Below are 16645 nucleotides of genomic sequence, written 5' to 3' on the forward strand. Positions count from 1 at the left end.
ATATATATTTATAATTGTTATATCTTCTTCTTGGATTGATCCCTTGATCATTATGTAGTGTCCTTCCTTGTCTCTTGTAACATTCTTTATTTTAAGGTCTACTTTAACTGATATGAGTATTTCTACTTCAGCTTTCTTTTGATTTCCATTTGCATGGAATACCTTTTTCCATCCCCTCACTTTCAGTCTGTATATGTCCCTTGGTCTGAAGTGGGTCTCTTGTAGACAGCATATATATGGGTCTTGTTTCTTGTATCCATTCAGCAAGCCTGTGTCTTTTGGTTGGAGCATTTAATCCATTCACATTTAAGGTAATTATCGATATGTATGTTCCTATTACCATTTTTTAAATTGTTTTGGGTTTGTTTTTGTAGGTCCTGTTCTTCTCTTGTGTTTCCCATGTAGAGAAGTTCCTTTAGCATTTGTTGTAGAGGGGTTTGGTTGTGCTGAATTTTCTTAGCTTTTCCTTGACTGTAAAGCTTTTTATTTCTCCATTGAATCTGAATGAGTTCCTTGCCAGGTAGAGTAATCTTGTTTGTAGGTTCTTCCCTTTCATCACTTTAAGTATACCATGGCACTCCCTTCTGGCTTGTAGAGTTTCTGCTCAGAAATCAGCTTTAACCTTATGGGAGTTCCTTGTATGTTATTTGTCATTTTTCCCTTGCTGCTTTCAATAATTTTTCTTTAATTTTTGCCAATTTGATTACTATGTGTCTCAGTGTGCTTCCCCTTGGGTTTATCCTGTATGGCACTCTCTGTGCTTCCTGGACTTTGGTGGCTATTTCCTTTCCCATGTTAGGGAAGTTTTTCACTATAATCTCTTCAAATATTTTCTCAGGTCCTTTCTCTCTCTCTTCTCCTTCTGGGACCCGTGTAATGCAAATGTTGCTGCGTTTAATGTTGTCCCAGAGGTCTCTTAGGATGTCTTCATTTCTTTTTTCTTTATTCTGTTCTACAGCAGTGAATTCCACCATTCTCTCTTCCAGGTCACTTATCCGTTCTTCTGCCTCAGTTATTCTGCTATTGATTCCTTCTAGTGTAGTTTTCATTTCAGTTATTGTACTGTTCATCTCTGTTTTTTTGTTTTTTAATTCTTGTAGGTCTTTGTTAAACATTTCTTCCATCTTCTCAATCTTTGCCTCCATTCTTTTTCCGAGGTCCTGGATCATCTTCACTATCATTATTCTGAATTGTTTTTCTGGCAGATTGCCTATCTCTACTTCATTTAGTTTTTTTTCTGGGATTTAATCTTGTTCCTTCATCTGGTACATAGCCCTCTGACTTTACTTCTTGTTTTCCTGTGAATGTGGTTTTTGTTCTACAGATTGCAGGATTGTACTTCTTCTTGCTTCTGCTGCCTGCCCTCTGGTGGATGAGGCTATCTAAGAGGCTTGTGCAAGTTTCCTGATGGGAGGGACTGGTGGTAGGTAGATCTTGCTGTTGCTCTGGTGGGCAGAGCTCAGTAAAACTTTAATCTGCTTGACTGGTGATGGATGGCCTGGGTTGCCTCCTGTTGGTTGTTTGGCCTGAGGTGACCGAACACTGGAGCATACCCTGGCTCTTTGGTGGGGCTAATGGCAGACTGTAGGAGGGCTCATGCCAAGGAGTACTTCCCAGGACTTCTGCTGCCAGAGTCCTTGTCCTCACAGTGAGACAGAGCCACACACTGCCTCTGCAGGAGACCCTCCAACACTAGCAGGTAGGTCTGGTTCAGTCTCCTATGGGGTCACTGCTCCTTTTCCTGGGTCCCAATGTGCACACTACTTTGTGTGTGCCCTTCAAGAGTGGAGTCTCTGTTTCCCGCAGTCCTGTCAAAGTCCTGCAATCAAATCCCGCTAGGCTTCAAAGTCTGATTCTCTAGGAATTCCTCCTCCCATTGCCAGACCCCCAGGTTCAGAAGCTTGACGTTGGGCTCAGAACCTTCACTCCAGTGGGTGGACTTCTGTGGTATAAGTGTTTTCCAGTTTGTGAGTCACCCAGCCAGCAGTTATGGGATGTGATTTTATTGTGATTGCGCCTCTCCTACCGCCTCACTGTGGCTTCTCCTTTGTCTTTGGATGTGTGGTATCTTTTTTGGTGAGTTCCATTGTCTTCCTGTCGATGACTGTTCCACAGTTAGTTGTGATTCTGGTGTTCTCACAAGAGGGAGTGAGAGCACGTCCTTCTACTCCGCCATCTTGAACCAGTCTGCTGAAAAAATTATTTCTTGACCAATTCTATTGACTCTTCACTCTGAGGTTCCCCCACGCTTCCTTTAGGTCCCGTGGTACTTTGTAGACATCACACTCTGTGAAGCACTTCATGCTTAAATTATTCTCATTTTTTTGGTCACCTAATCTATTAAACTTTTGTGTCTTTTTTGGACAGGGGCGATGTTATCGTCACCTCTGTATCCCCAGGGATGGTACAAACTGGCACAAAGGAGTTGCTCAAGAAATGTTTGAACAAGTGAATGAATGATCCCCTCTCACGTACAAGGTACTAACATGGGGGAAAAGGTTGTAAAAATAGCCAGTACTTTTTTAGTGCATATATAACTGCATCTTTGGACAAGCATGACACATCAAGGGATATACTTAACACAGCAATTTATTTTTATCTCCTGGAGAATTTTTTTTAAATAAATAATTAATTAATTTTAACATCTTTATTGGGGTGTAATTGCTTTACAATGGTGTGTTAGTTTCTGCTTTATAACAAAGTGAATCAGCTATACATATACATATATCCCCATATCTCCTCCCTCTTGCATCTCCCTCCCACCCTCCGTATCCCACCACTCTAGGTGGTCACAAAGCACCAAGCTGATCTCCCTGTGCTATGCAGCTGCTTCCCACTAGCTATCTATTTTACATTTGGTAGTATATATAAGTGCATGGCACTCTCTCACTTCATCCCAGCTTACCCTACCCCCTCCCCATGTCCTCGAGTCCATTCTCTACATGTGCATCTTTATTCCTATCCTGCCCCTAGGTTCTTCATAAGCATTTTTTTTTCTTTTTTAGATTCCATATATATGTGTTACCATATGGTATTTGTTTTTCTCTTGCTAACTTACTTCACTCTGCATGACAGACTCTAGGTCCATCCACCTCACTACAAATAACTCAATTCCGTTTCTTTTTATGCCTGAGTAATATTCCATTGTATATATGTGCCACATCTTCTTTATCCATTCATCAGTTGATGGACACTTAGGTTGCTTACATGTCCTGGCTATTGTAAATAGAGCTGCAATGAACATTGTGGCATATGACTCTTTTTGAATTATGGTTTTGTCAGGGTATATGCCCAGTAGTGGGATTGCTGGGTCATATGGTAGTTCTATTTTTAGTTTTTTAAGGACCCTCCATACTGTTCTCCATAGTGGCTCTATCAAGTTACATTCCCACCAACAGTGCAAGAAGCTTCCCTTTTCTCCACACCCTCTCCAGCATTTATTGTTTGTAGATTTTTTGATGATGGCCATCTGACTGGTGTGAGGTGATACCTCATTGTAGTTTTGATTTTCATTTCTCTAATGATTAGTGATGTTGAGCATTCTTTCTTGTGTTTGTTGGCAATCTGTATATCTTCTTTGTAGAAATGTCTATTTAGATCTTCTGCCCATTTTTGGATTGGGTTGTTTGTTTTTTTAATATTGAGCTTCATGAGCTGCTTGTAAATTTTGGAGATTAATCCTTTGTCAGTTGCTTCATTTGCGTATATTTTCTCCCACTCTGAGGGTTTTCTTTTTGTCTTGGTTATGGCTTTCTTTACTGTGCAAAGGCTTTTAAGTTTCATTAGGTCCCATTTGTTTATTTTTGTTTTTATTTCCATTTCTCTTATCTCCTGGAGACTTTAAAAAAATTCTCTCTGTTGAACTATATCTTCCTCTGGTTCATTAAATTATAGTTACTTGAAAAGAAGAGGAGATTCTCCAGTCAGTAAACAAAACGTTCATGCTTGCATTACAGTCATACTTTGAACCTTTTTTCTTTCTTTCAATATGGAGCCTTCTTCTCAGGCCTGCTGTAGGGGGTCGAAGTGGGGGTTTGAGAAGACCTGGAGCTGCATGGGCCAGGAGTCTCTTTGGAGGCCTGTGTGTGCAGCTGAAAGGTGTCTCAGTAAAGGTTTTGACATTTGGAAAAGATGCTAAGGTCTCAAAAATTAATCCCAATCCTGTGCATTTATAAGGTATCTTATATTTTGAGGCTAAGAAAAGTTTTTATTATCTATTAATTTTGATACTGGATAGTGGTTATTGAGGGTAAGCAATCAGTTTGCCATCTTGAGACTGTTTTGTGGAGCTACGCGTTTTATTATTGTTTTTATTATACTTTTTTATTATTATGTGTAGTGGTTTCCCTCACAGCCTTTGGAGTGGCAGGAACTGATAGAGGCAGATGGAGTTCAGGTCCAGCTGGAAAGAGCTGAAGCCTCTGTGGAGTTATCTCTGAGAAGCCAGTAGGCCCAGTGGAGGCCTTTTTACCTTTGCAGCACCCCTTCCTCAGGAAGAACTATAAAACACATAGTCAAATGGGAGAAGCTGCTCTGTCATGTTCTAAGGTCAGAACCACCCTGAGGACCTCAAGCACCTGTCAGGCCTTTCCTGGGCCTTGAATCCACTTCACAGAGACATTAGGAACCTGGTTCTCCTGCCCCAGAGCTTTTGTCTTTGAGCCCAGTGGTGTTTTGTTCATACATCTGCCTTGTGGGGACTTTTTGCCAAGGGAATGTGGGAGTTTTGTACGCTGACTCCTTCTCCATGGAAGAGGCAGGACTAGATGGGAAGCCTACTTGCTGCACTGTATAGAAAAGATGCCTGTCACAGATGCTGACCTCCAGTCTTTCAGTGCTACCCTGCTTTCATCGTCCCCTCTCTGGGTTAGTGAGGCAGCGACAATCTATAATTCATGCTAGAATAATTCAGTTACAAGTGAAAACCATTTCCTCTAAGTGTCTGGTTGTGGCACCTTTTAAGGAGCTTTTAAATTTGGTAGGTTGAGTAATAGTCACTCACCACAGCAACACAGCACACAACTTGGATGGGAGTCACAATGCTTTGGTTGTATCCTCGCCAAGGAAACCCAAGTCTTCCAGACATACCTCTTTGGTCTTCATTACTTTGTCTTGTGGGGGCCAGCATCGCTCAAAAAGTTTCCTCTGGGTCTCTCCCTTTATCCATATTTCATGTGAGATTGACTTCTAGATCCACCAGTAACCAGTGGCAGGATCTTGAACTGTTGCCTGGTTATAGCCTCAGTTTCTTAATCTGTAAAATTTATGATAACAATATACCAACATCATAAGGTTGTTGGAAGGATTAAATGAGATCAAATATTCAATATACTAAACCAGTGCCTGGCATGGTAAATTATAAAGATTACGATTATGACTGTGATTAAATTTAACTCTGTTCTGTTTCAAAGATATCCACTCGTAATTTAAGTACTACTTAAAACACAATCCCTGTTTTTCAAAAGCAAATACATATGAATAAGGTGCATCATTCATGTTCGTATGAGTGTAAAGAATGAAAATATGGAAGCCAACCTGTCAATAGTGGCAATCTCTCTGTTGTAGAGCTACAGGTGTTCTTATTTACCTCATTTTGACTGATTTAAATTTTCTAATTTTTCTAAAGTTAGCTATTAAAATAATTTCAGTAATAAGGTAAATGATATTTTTCTTTATTTTTAATTATTTAATTTTGCAGGTAGAGAGTTTCAGAGAGCAATTTCCCCAATCAAGGGTCCTAAATCTGGTCAGTGTTTTCTGTTACCCTGAGCATTGAAGAGGATTCCACGATGAGACACTAACTATGTCAACAGGTAATAAAAATACAGAGGGAGGGAAAAGACAGTGAACCCATTGTATACTATTGATGATATTCTATTCACTGTTGAAGAGATGTGGCTTTATTCCTAAACAGGAAACACTAGTAAGCAGCTACTAACTTCAGATCTGATCTGACTTCAGAATTGGAATGAAGCCCTTTCATCTCCCCAGAGCTTCTCTCCCTCCAGATCTCTGAATCCTATAATTCGAGATCCTCTGCAGTTTGCAGGGTTTGATAGATTTATCAGCCTACAAGACAGGGGAAAAATCTTTCTTATTTTCACTATTATCTTTCTTAGCACAATAACATGTATGTAGGAGGATTTGAATAAAATTTTTGGATAAAAGAAAAAACAAACTACTCTTCTACATATTTGTGCAAATGAGTTCATCAAGTTTCTTCCAGAAAGCAGATTTTGATGGAGGAAGGTTGGAAGGAAATTGAAGTCTACTTTGAGTATATGTGCCCCTTATGGAAGGTGAGAATGGGAAGAAACTGCAAAGGAAAGACATGTGACTGAGGATGGAATAGGCTGTGCGGGGAGTGGGGAGGAGGTGTGGGGTGGACATCAAGCTACCTCAACACTCAAACAAGCCCTGTCTAACTCTGCACGTGGCCAACTGTGTATTGTGGTTGTTTATTGGTGGCAAGCAATAGATTTGATTCCGTTAATTAAAGGGAATAAAGGGAGACTTGCTGGGAATGAAAGAGACTCATAGAAGTGAAGGAAAAACTGAAGAAGAGGGTTCAGCATCAGAGAGGGCAGGGGCCAGTATGATCCCCAAGATGGTGAAAACTAGTTGATAATCTCAACAGTGACATGCCTCTGGGATCAATTTGATCATTTTGTTTTGCCATCTTGATGTATCCATTCCAGATTCAAAGTCCAGCAAGAGTGTGACTTTGGCCTAGCTTAGATCCTATGCCCATCCACTGCAGGGGGAAGACAGAGAGCTTGGTTAGTGCTTCTCCAGACAGTATGCAAGGGAGAAGCGTATACCCCTTACTCTAGCAAAATTTGAATTTTATTGAAAGGAAAGTAGTTATTCTGTGGCAAAACAACCAGTAATGATGACACCATTTTTTTTCCTCAGCCACGTGCCTTGTAATAGCTTACACGTTTTCTCTTTTGAAAATGGGCATAGCAATACATGTCCCTCTGTAACTCCTTGTTTGGTTTGAGATCAAGAAAGATAATGTGTTTTGCAGTGAGGTGTTATTTAGTAAGCAATAAAATATTATTTAGTAAGCTATAAAGCAGAGATTACAGCCTGCAAAACAAATACGATAAAATAAGAATAATCACTGTTCTCTCCAGAGTTTAGGATCTGAAATAAGGTGAACATTTATCTATCCAATCTGGTAAATAAGAGAACAATCTCTAATGATCCAGTATTTATATTTTACTAGCTTGTCTTCTGCCTAGCAGGTAAACAGATATGATAAATTCAGTCAGAATCTTAATTCATTGTTCAGAATGACTTGCTACTCATCCTGACCTGAGGCTGTGGCTATCATCTCTTTCTCTCTCTCTCTCTATTTTTTTCCTCTTAAATATGTTAGAGGACATTTATTAAATTGTCATCTTACAAGGGAGGAAATACCTATACAGTATTTCAAAAGAGTTGCTAACATTGTAGAAACTATGTTCCTAAGCCTCTTTTCTATCATTGAAGAGGACCGCGAGGATTGAGTGTCTACCCTGATGTCTTTCAAAGGAGCTCCCTCAGAAGGAGTGATTCAAATGTGGAAGAACTGACATTTTCTAGGTTGCTCTGAGACATGTTTTTTTAAGGAAGAGAATCCTGAGTGGAGGGCCTCTGAGAGGTCACAGTTGAACTCAGGGATCAGGAGACAGAGGCTCTGTAATCTTCATAAAATTTATTCTGTGTTTTACAGCAATGTGTGGTGTTTGGCTCTTTTAAAGAAATAAAAAAAATAATTACTTTTTATTGATTATCTTCTATAACTTGCTTTGTACTCCCAACAATATGCCTCTGAGATTTTTTTTCATATCAGTACCTTATTTTTTTATCTATTAAATAGCATTTCATATTTGGAAATGCCATAATTTGTTTCATGATTCTAGCTTTGATGGAAAATTTGTTTCAGAGTTTTTATTATTATAAATAATCATGAGATGATTTTTCATCTATGCACCTCCTTGTGCATATGCATAAATACCTCTAGGGGTAAGTGTGTGTAAAACACATATGTGCACACACACACATAGAGTCCTTAATCAATTTCAAATTTTTGTTTATGAATGGATAATCAAATTTTTCAACACTTCCTGAGCTGTTCATCTTTTCTCCACTGAATTGAAGTTCAATTGTATACTAAAATAATAAAAGTAGCTGTACATTTCCACATTCATCTAAACTGTCTAGCCTGTTCAATAGCTCTATTTAACTTTATTCAAATATTTTATTTGCATTATTATAATTTATCATATCATAATTTGAAAGTTATCTTGGCTATTTTTGTACATGTACACTTCTATGAGAAATGTTGAGAATTTGATTGGAATTGAATTTTCAGATAAATTTGGGAAGAACTGCCATGTTTCTAATACTGTCTTTACATTCAAAAATATTTCCATTAAAAAAAAATATTTCCATTTATTCAATGCTTCCTTTACATCCTTCAGTATATATTATAGTGATTGTAATTCAGTCCACATGTTCATTGTTAATACAGAAATGCAATTAATTTTTGTGTGTTGATCTTGTACCTGTCAATTTGCTGAACTCACTTATTAATTCTATGAACGTTTTTATAGATTCCTTGGGATTTTTCTACATAGGCATTCATTTCATCTGCAAGTAGAGACAATTTTATTTTTCCCCTTCTTATCTGTCTGCCTTTTATTTTTTTCTTGCCTTGTAGTGGCTAGCACATCCAATATTATGTTGAATAAGAGTGGTGATAGAAGTCCTTGCCATATTCTCAGTCTTACAGAGAAAATATTGTCTCTTACAGTTATTTTTGTTAACTGTAGCTTTTTTTCAGATGCTTTTTATCAAGTTGAGGAAGTCCTCTATTATTTCTCATTTGCTGAAAGTTTTTATTGTGAATGGGTATTGAATTTTGTTAAGATTTCTGCATCAATTGATATGATGATATGGTTTTTCTCTTTTAATCTGTTGATTTGGTGAAGTACATTGATTGGTTTTGAAAGATTTAATCAGCTTCATGTACATGAAATAAATCCCACTTGGTCATGGTGCATAACTCCTTTTTCTATATTATTGGATTAAATTTGCTAATATTTTATTTAGAAATTTTGTGTCTATATTCATGAGAAATAATGGTGTGTGTGTGTTTGTTTGTGTTTGTTTCATATTAGCTTCTCAGCGTTAAATAAGTGGAATGGGGAGGGCTTCTTTGAAGCACTGAGTTTCAAGCTAAGACCCCAATAATGAAAAAGGTTGACTTGGAGAAAATTTGAGGAAGATCAATCTAGACAGAGGGAGCAGCAAGGGCAAAGGCTGTGGGGACAGGAATGAATCTGGAGTCTTTGAAGAAAAGAGGGAAGGTCATTGTGATTGGAATACAGTTACGGGGTGGGGGGGGATGATACAATATAAAAGTCAAAGAGGCAGGAACAGGACAACTCAAGTTGGGTCTTGCAGGATAGCTAGCTAGCTTAGTTGCTTTCTTCCTCTCTTCTTTTTTAATTAAAAATGAAAAATGAAGACCTTAGAGAGTGTAAGAAGATGAATGAAATGATCTGATATACTTTTTTAAAAGATGCCTCAGGCTTATAAGAATAACTGGATTGGTATAGAGTGAAAGAGAGAAAGCAAGCAGAAAAACAAGTTGGAGGATGCTGTAGTGGTTAGAAAGGGTATGGTAGAGTAAGCGTTGTCATTTTCATTTTAGAGTTGAGTAAGAAGCATAATTAGTTCCAAGATCTTAGTCTCCAAATACCACGCTCTACCAAATGAAATCAGGTCTCCTTGGAGAAATGTTCAAACTTTACAAGTACAAGGTGAACTTGGAATATCTTGTGGTAGATACTAAGAACATACTAAAAATATGATGGAGACATATCAGAAAGATGCCATCTTGAAATGGTTCACATTGGCCAAATATAGTATAATTAGAGCATCAAAACAAGTAATGACATTATCACAATACACAACACTGAATAAAATAGGAATACACAAGTCCATTGTAAATATAATAAAATAATAAGTAAACAAATATGGGAAAAGGAAATATCTTTAGTGTAGAATGCCAATCAATAAGCAACATATGCCTGAGAAGCTTAATACCCATTCATTCATTCATTGACAGCAAATTTTTTGTGTGTAACCAGTGGATAACTCCATGTAACAAAGCTCTTACAGAACTAATTTTCTCACTGTTATGAAGTGTTAGCAGGAAAATTGTATAACAATAAATTTCAGCTTTTATTTTCTCTTTCCACTTTTTCTTGATGGTAGTCGGGGGAGGGGGGAGAGATTCATTCTGTAGGAAGTGATTTTTTCCACACAAAAGTTTTCAATCATTAAAGTTTTCTAATAATAAATTGCAATACATCACAGTGATTATCAGCTGATAATTTTCTTAAAAAATAGCATCTATTTGGATCAATCCCTTTATAACCTTGTTTCCCTTTCCAAATGAGTTAATTATCAATATAAAATTTTTCTAACTGAGCAGACATTAGGCTTCCAATACTGAATTTATTGACAAAAATTAATATAATCTAATTTTGCTTGATGTACATTTGTAATTTTAATGCTTATAAGAAACAACTTGTTATGTCAAGGCAGAAGCTGATGAGGCAAATATTTTGTAATAAGTTTTTATTATTATGGATTATTTTGTATTATAATGTAACTATTTCATTATATCTTGGCATATACAGAAAATTAATTTTCTTAGCAATTTCTCAAGAATGACGGTGCTGGTACTGTAAGGGTTTCTAGTGAGTCATTTACTATAACTGTTCTAGTAACTACTTTATAAATGTTTATTTTCAAAGACTTCCCCACTTAACAAGTAATACCATATATGTTCTACCCAGGCAAAGGGAGGTGGTAATAATGATACACTGACAGACAAAACAATTCCTTCTAATTTAAGTTTCTCTTTCAATGATTATATTAGGTGCATTAGAAATATCATTTATTGGAAGCACATTAGTAAAGCATGTCATTTATAACTGCAGTTGCATTTTAATTGAGTTCTGCAGGATTCCAGAAGTGAAGTAGCTTGCTAAACCATGTCACTTATCGTCTCTATTTCACCACTGACTTTCCCACTTTTTACTAATAAACCTTTCCCACATTTTGCATTTAGGGAAAATTATTTGCAAAATTTCTCCAACTATTTAGAATCTTTATTATATCACTTCATTATTTTCTACATTGTAGAACCTGTTCTAAGGCGTCATATGGGAAAGATATTTTAGAAGGGCTAAATGACAAGCTTACTGTGTTCCTTCTTTTCTCTCCTTTGTTTTCACTGTTCTGTACTGCTAGCAAAATAAAGAAGTTGATAAATCAGACAGTGTGGGCAAAGATTTATTGAAATAACTTATTTATTAATAAGCTAGACTGGATACCCAGCTGCTTATTACTGTATTAAAATACATTTTCTACCACAAGGGCAAATCTTCATTGCAAATAAGATTGAAGTATTTTTGAGAGTACATGAAAATAGTGCTACAATAACAATTTTCAAATGTGTTAGATTATTTACATAAAGAAATTGTGAGAATTCAGATTTAAGAGACAGAGGTTCAATAGATCTGAGACCTTCATTTTGTGTGTAGGTATTGGACTAAATGGTCTCTTGGCCTCCTTAAACTCAAACTTCCTATCAATATTGGCATTTCTAATTTTGAAATTTATGTTTCCTGTTAAATTTTCGAATCATTCTGCTTAAGCTTGGAAACAATTATCTACTTGATGATTGCAATTTAATAAAGTCAATTCAAAATAGCAAACTTTATGGCAAACCTATTATGAGCAAGGAATAATAAAGAAATGTCTTTATGAATCAGGTCAATGATATTACTGCATCAGAATTACTGGACCTGGACAAGATCTTAGGGAGTATGACATGTAGAAAACCTTGCTGGTCTTATGGGGCTGACCTGTGTTCTCTCATGCGGTGGTCTCTATAGTTCAGAATTGGACTTTTCTGTCTTTTGAACCAGTAACCAACTCTCTCATATTTGGGATTGAAACAGCAGGCACTACCTCAAACACTAGGAATCTAACTTAAAAAAAAAAATTGTCCATTTAAAAGTAAAAGGAAATCAAAAAAGGTTTGTTCACCTGAGGTGGTTACTGTTGAATCTACCAGGTAGTGTCCTGAACCTAATCTTGACATGGAATGAAAAAAATTCAGATTATGCCACAGTTCTTTATGTATGTGTGTCCTTTAAGTGTGAACAGACTTCAGAGACTTCAGGGCAAAGATCAGGCTAGTAGTAACTCAGGGGATCAAATAGTGCCCACAAACACAGCACTGTCTATCTGTTTCTAATTTTCAGTGAAATGTAGTTTGAAAGTATGGTGGGGAGGAAGAAAGGAGGTTATTTCTCCCCTTTTCTCCAATCACTCCTGCAGATTACTCACCCCCCAGTACTGGCCTCCTCAGTCAGAGGTCCCCCAGCTTGACTTTCATTTCCTTCCCCCATTCTTTCTGCAAGACCCAGCTCTGCTGCTTTAACTTAGAACTTGGGTTCATCTTTGTGATAAAAAAATCAGTAAATCTGAAGTCTGTTTTTCTTTTTACGTGCTAACTGATCTTTGGGTCTTTAGAAACCCACAGATTTATGATTGCCAAGATGTACAGAATATAAAAGGCCAATCATAAATGTGGGAAGACATAGAGAGAGAAGATTTATCTCCTCATTTTTATATTTTTGTACATAAAATGTACAAAGCACTCAGTTTTATATTTTTGTACATAAAATGTACAATACACTGTGGGTGTTTAGTTCAGAGATGACTTGGTTGGGGAAAAACTGTGAGACTTTCTTCTGTTCCACAGAGGGGAAGAGAGAAGAGGGAGGAGAGAAACACTGGCCAGAAACAAGAATTTTCACAGAAGAATAATGATGAGGGCGGAAAAGGCCGCATCTCCTGATGCTCCTTGCTTAACACCCTTGGGAGGACCTGTCTCTAACATTCAGCCACTACCTATCAACTAGTCTCAAGGAACATCTCTCCTAGAACAATATACATGGTTTGGAGTAAGGGAAAATATCAGAAGCTAGAAGGGGCTGCAGTTGCTGACCTTGCCATAGTAATAAGACAACTGAAAGGATGTTCCAGTAAGAATCTCGTTAATAGGCCAGGTTCTATAGAGCAACGTTTTGCAGTCAATAATTTACCTCCAGGAAATTAATTAACAGCTGTTCTGATATTTAGATGTTTTATAAAATAGGAGAATTTCAGAAAGTCACAATTAAGGAAAATGTGTTTTTCTTCAAGGGTATATTCTATCCTTGTTACCAAAGGCCTAAATTCAATATTTAGCACCCTACTTTCAGAGTTGATTTGTATTAAAAAAGGAAATGTAGAAAGCTCTATTTCTCAAAAAAACAAATTTGATTGTACACAACTACTGCTCTCTGTATGCACTTAGGACAACATATATATTGTCTTGTCATTCAGGCAGATTTATGAGATCCACTTCTCCTTTATTCATACAAAAAGGTTGGCTAAGGGAATAGGTTTGAAATCCAATACATCTGAGTCAAATCCTTAGTTGGCTACTTGTTAGTTGAGTGATTTCAGGCCATCTACTTAGCTATTTTGGGCCTAATTTGCAGATGGGAATTCCATTTCCATGTATAGATGGGAGTAATGAGAGTACTAATCTCATAGAGTTGTAAGAATTAAATAAAACAGTAAGTTTTAAATAAATGTTAGTTATCATTATTATTAATAGTTTGGGTCAGTACCCATTATTGTTTTGGAGGTAAGATTCAAAATCAGGTAGTCTGGCTTGATAGCTTGGTCTCATAACCACTGCATTATTCTCTATATAAGACATGAGGAATGTTTGGAGAAGGAGAATGGCCAACATGAAAGAGGAAGATGCTTTTGCTCACTGAAGTATCAAAGATCATCTTAGAGACAGAAACATTTAGCTTCGTAAAATTTCTATTAAAACACTAAAAATTTAGAAGCCGCAGGGGGAAAATGGTGGACGGGAAGGCTGGAGAGGAGAAGCCTGAGAAGCTGAAGCAGAGTGGAGCCGCCGGAGGACCTGAAGAAGGAGCAGAAAAACCCGTGAAAACTAAGACTGTTTCTTCCAGTAATGGAGGGGGAAATTCCAGTCGCAGCGCTGAGAAGCGATCAGCTGAAGAAGCTGCAGACCTCCCAACAAAGCCTCCAAAGATCTCCAAGTTTGGATTTGCCACAGGTAGTCAGACAACAAGGAAAGCCTCAGCCATATCCATCAAACTTGTCTCAAGTAAGCCTAAAGAAACCATTCCAACTCTTGCTCCAAAAACCCTTTCAGCAGTAGCAGCTTTTAAGGAAGATGAGGATAGTGAACCAGAGTAAATGCCTCCAGAAGCAAAGATGAGGATGAAGACTACTGGAAGGGATACACCAACATCAGCAGGACCAAATTCCTTCAATAAAGGAAAACATGGGTTTTCTGATAACCAGAAGCTATGGAAGTGAAATATAAAATCTCATTTTGGAAATGTTCATGACCAAGACAATTAAATGATGTGTTTTGAAACTGGGGTGTGGGGTGGGTGTAAAGTTAAAAGGAACAGCTTCCTCTTTTTTAAAGAATGGTATAAGACTATTTTTGAAGCTACCGTTTTTTCTTTTCTTTTTTTTAAAGATTGAGTGGTACACTAATAAGTGAGAATTTGAAATTAGAGGTAATTTACGTTTTATATACAGATTTCAAGATATTTACTAATTTTGTAGTTTCATGTGATTACTTTCCAAAGCTTATAGATAATAAAAAAATCAGAAATGAATGGTACCTTTCTAAGAATTGCATATTTTACTACATGCAACTGTTAACACATTAAGAGGGAAGCAAAAATTTGTCTATTTAAACTGTAGGCAATTACTCTCTAGCCTAACTCCCTTATTAACCTAAACTGTCTGGCTCCCAGGAACAGCTTTATAGAGAAGGGAGTATTGTATTGGGAGAAAAATGTTACTGGACTATTAACTGAGAAAGTAAATTAGATAAAATTAAAATACAGCTTTTTTTTCCCCCTAATGGGCATTTTTTGTTTCAAATCGTCATAAGCTAGTTATTGCATTGCTATCAGTGGATACAGATGCTTAGCTCTTTAAAAACAACATTTAAAATTTTTATGTAAACTGTTGAGTATTTAAAATAGCCCACTTCACTTGAGAGGGTCTTGGCTACCTTCATTACTCTTCAAAGAACAACCATTTGCTGCCAAAGTAAACCAATATTTTGAATGTGCTTCTCTTGATTTTTGTTATTAGCTAGTTCCTGTAAGCATTTCCACCAGATCTTGAGGCAAACCATAAGGAAGTTGTTTTTTTAAAAATAACAAACCACCACCAAAAATTTAAATGGACATGATAGTTAAATATTTGGCTGTTCTTATTTTTTAAAGGGTATAAACACACACACACACACACACACACACACACACACACACACACAAAGGCAACATGTATGAGATGGAAAATAAGAAAGATGCACCTTCTGTAACTTTATAAAAGTATTTATGTTACTAACTTGTGAAATCCAATTTGATTTGCACTTATTATAGGAATTCTTATTTAGCACAGCAATATGGTTTATTTTAACTGTATACATATTAACCAGTGAACTCTCAAAAGCACATTTTAGATACTGAAAATAAAAGGAAAGAAAATGCATCTTTAAACATATTTTATGGAATCTTTGACCACATATAATTTGTTAATCTATGTGTTGTAGGATTGTGTTTATTTTGTATTTTTGTCTTGTATATGAATTCTTTTTTAACGTGACAGTTAAACACATCTTTAAAAGCATAGTCACACATAAAAGAAACATATAGTATAATGATTTCCTTGAAAACTCCTACAATGTTAGGTTTGGGGGCAGCTTCAGACTGATTGGTGGTACCTACTCGCTGAACTCTTTTAATAGGTAATAATTCCAGAGAAGCAGCCTGTATATATTCCTAATACTTTGTTCACTTGCATTTGAGTTTGGAGTAAGCCCCAAGTAAAACAATGGAAATGCATATAGAACTATTAGTTCTTACTTACATGGTTTAATTATATCAAGATACATGAATTTAACTTGCTTTAACATAGGCAAACTTTCCATTTTTGTTTATTTTAGGGTTTATGTTGAAAAAACTTCCCTCTTCTACATTTTCTTTTCTTGACTCAAATGAAATATTAACTTAAGGTCAAGATGGGAGAAACGACTGAGATGAATGTCTTTACTAAAATACCAATAAATTTGTCAAATTCTAAATAAAATAAAATAAAACAAACATTAAAAATATGCTTAAAAGTTTACTTGTAAAGAATGTGAGTCAGCCTTCAGAGAGACTGGCCGGCCCAGTTGAATATATTAGTTTAAAGAAAAAAATTCAAAAGTTGCTAAAGTCACCAATTAATCTGTTTATAATAGAAAACAGTGACAGCCATATGAGAATCACATTCACAAAGGTCATATCAAATCTGTCTAGACATCAGCAAAGCCAGAATCAGGGCTTGTTTTTGTGGAAGTCCAGGTATATGGGACATATTTAAGGTTCTGTTACTTTAGAACCAAAAATAGAGCCACCCTGTATTTGTTGTTTTTTTTGACATTGTAATTGCTATTTTTTTTCTTTTTCAG

At 36.5% G+C, this 16645-nt stretch overlaps 1 pseudogene; it reads left to right on the top strand.

Moving 5' to 3' along the window:
- The first annotated feature begins 13995 nt into the window (after positions 1-13995).
- On the top strand, positions 13996-14529 carry LOC116741613 (annotated as a pseudogene).
- The last annotated feature ends 2116 nt before the right edge of the window (positions 14530-16645 follow it).

The sequence above is a fragment of the Phocoena sinus genome, chromosome 16, assembly GCF_008692025.1.
Source record: "Phocoena sinus isolate mPhoSin1 chromosome 16, mPhoSin1.pri, whole genome shotgun sequence".
In the NCBI taxonomy this organism is placed as follows: Eukaryota; Metazoa; Chordata; class Mammalia; order Artiodactyla; family Phocoenidae; genus Phocoena; species Phocoena sinus.